Below are 2,887 nucleotides of genomic sequence, written 5' to 3' on the forward strand. Positions count from 1 at the left end.
TTATAAAGAATAAGAAGAAGGGTTTAAGCTCACCTTCCATTTCCTAGGATGAAAGTACCCATGTTGGCTACCCCACAGAGCAGTCCTATGAATGGGTTAAAGATGATGCGACTCAAACACCAACCCTACACTTAGGAAGAGGGGCAAAGGAAGATAGCTCTTCCTTGTTTTCCAGAAACCCTCAGATTCCTTTCTCTTCGTTTCTACATTACCAAGGGACGGAAGAGCTACAAGTGTATGACCTTTGTACGTGCAGCTTCCAAACCCAAGGCAAGGAATTTAGGATCTTGACTACACAGGGATACTTTGAGTGAAATAGGTTGAGGATCACTAATAATCACAGAGCCTTCATTTCTTGCTGATAGCTGGCTGTGTTATTGTAAGAGACACCTTAGTTGTGATCATGAGGTGTCTTCAGGGGCCTGTCTGACATTCGGTCAACTATCCTGAGGGATATACTCCTCCAGGTGCACTTAGGCAAAACAAGGTTATAAAGAATAAGAAGAAGGGTTTAAGCTCACCTTCCATTTCCTAGGATGAAAGTACCCATGTTGGCTACCCCACAGAGCAGTCCTATGAATGGGTTAAAGATGATACGACTCAAACACCAACCCTACACTTAGGAAGAGGGGCAAAGGAAGATAGCTCTTCCTTGTTTTCCAGAAACCCTCAGATTCCTTTCTCTTCGTTTCTACATTACCAAGGGACGGAAGAGCTACAAGTGTATGACCTTTGTACGTGCAGCTTCCAAACCCAAGGCAAGGAATTTAGGATCTTGACTACACAGGGATACTTTGAGTGAAATAGGTTGAGGATCACTAATAATCACAGAGCCTTCATTTCTTGCTGATAGCTGGCTGTGTTATTGTAAGAGACACCTTAGCTGTGATCATGAGGTGTCTTCAGGGGCCTGTCTGACATTCGGTCAACTATCCTGAGGGATATACTCCTCCAGGTGCACTTAGGCAAAACAAGGTTATAAAGAATAAGAAGAAGGGTTTAAGCTCACCTTCCATTTCCTAGGATGAAAGTACCCATGTTGGCTACCCCACAGAGCAGTCCTATGAATGGGTTAAAGATGATACGACTCAAACACCAACCCTACACTTAGGAAGAGGGGCAAAGGAAGATAGCTCTTCCTTGTTTTCCAGAAACCCTCAGATTCCTTTCTCTTCGTTTCTACATTACCAAGGGACGGAAGAGCTACAAGTGTATGACCTTTGTACGTGCAGCTTCCAAACCCAAGGCAAGGAATTTAGGATCTTGACTACACAGGGATACTTTGAGTGAAATAGGTTGAGGATCACTAATAATCACAGAGCCTTCATTTCTTGCTGACAGCTGGCTGTGTTATTGTAAGAGACACCTTAGCTGTGATCATGATGCAGTGGTTTGATAGATGATGGAGTCTTTCAATACCTCAGGCTGCACAGGGCCTTTGGATTATTAGGAGCTCTAGGGATGGAGTATCATATAGACTTGTGTATAGGAATTTGTTTCATTTCTTTCATTTTTGTTATTAATTCCAAATGAGATTGTTTTGTTACTGGGATTTATTCATATGGTTTTGTTTCATTATTGTTTCTTTTGCTATTTCATTTTCATAATTCTGTTTTGTAATTATTTTTCATTGGTTTCAATGGAAGCCACAACCACCTCAGGTTTCATGGTCTTCCATATAAATTGGACTAATCTCAGAGGAACTGCAGTATTCCCCTGGGAAATCCATGCTGCCAAATTTCAGACAAATACCATATGGTATCTCCATGCAATGCACACATGTTTAACATCAGTTCTATGGGTGAGCTGATAGGAAAGATTTCATGCATGGTAACCCAGATAGCAACATGCAGTGATGAAATTTGGCAACTTTGTTTGAAGAACAGTAGCACAAGGAAGAGGCAGACTGATAAGGCATTTGGTGGCACAAGAAGGACAAGGCATCTAGGCAGGTAGAAGCAGGAGGACCCTGAGGTACATTTGCTTGGAACGAAGGTAAGGTTTGGAGAACAGCAGGTAATCAGGGGAATGAAGACTGAAAGGGGGAATTTGTCATACTAGGGCAGGCATTAAAAGGATAGAAAGGAGTATTTGTTTCATTTTCATATTCATTACAAGAATTATTAAATAACCCATTTATGTAATTGTATTGTAATTAATAATTAAACAAAGGCCAAGTCTTGCATCACGGTTCTGGGCAGGAGACAGTCAGCCTCCACAGTGGCTATAATTTGGGGGTTTTTTACAAATTTATTTATGATTTTCCATTACAAAAAAAAGATTACAAAACCACAAAAAGAAAGTAAACATAAAAATAAAAACCAAATAGAAAAGAAACAATATTTTGTATATTAAATAGATTCATGGAGTTACGCATTCTTCCCCAACCATTTATTAACTCTAAACCATCTCTTTTGAAAAACCTTAGCCTCTTTACCTGAAAGAATCATGTTCAACTTGTCCATTTCTGCCACATCACAGATTTTTATAATTAACTCCTCTCTAACAGGTAGGTTTTCAGATTTCCAACACTTGGCAACCAATATCCTGGCTGCAGTAAGGATATATGACAAAATACATAGTTCATCATGCCTATATCCATCTGGTATTATATTAAGTAAATAGATTTCTGGTACTAGCTGCAATTCGATGCCCATAATCTCTGTTATTAAGTGCTTAATACCCTTCCAAAATTTATAGATCTTTTCACACCACCACCACATATGGAAAAAGGTACCCACGTTATTTTTACACCTCCAACAGTTTCCTGAGACCTCTTTATAGCATTTAGCCATTTTATCCGGTGACCAGTGCCACCTATAGAACATTTTAAAAATATTTTCTTTATAAGATGTTGATCTTAAAAGTTTGACAGCCTTCGATATTT

This window comes from Gekko japonicus, unplaced genomic scaffold (assembly GCF_001447785.1).
Source record: "Gekko japonicus isolate JY-2015 unplaced genomic scaffold, Gekko_japonicus_V1.1 scaffold1685, whole genome shotgun sequence".
NCBI classification, from domain to species: domain Eukaryota; kingdom Metazoa; phylum Chordata; class Lepidosauria; order Squamata; family Gekkonidae; genus Gekko; species Gekko japonicus.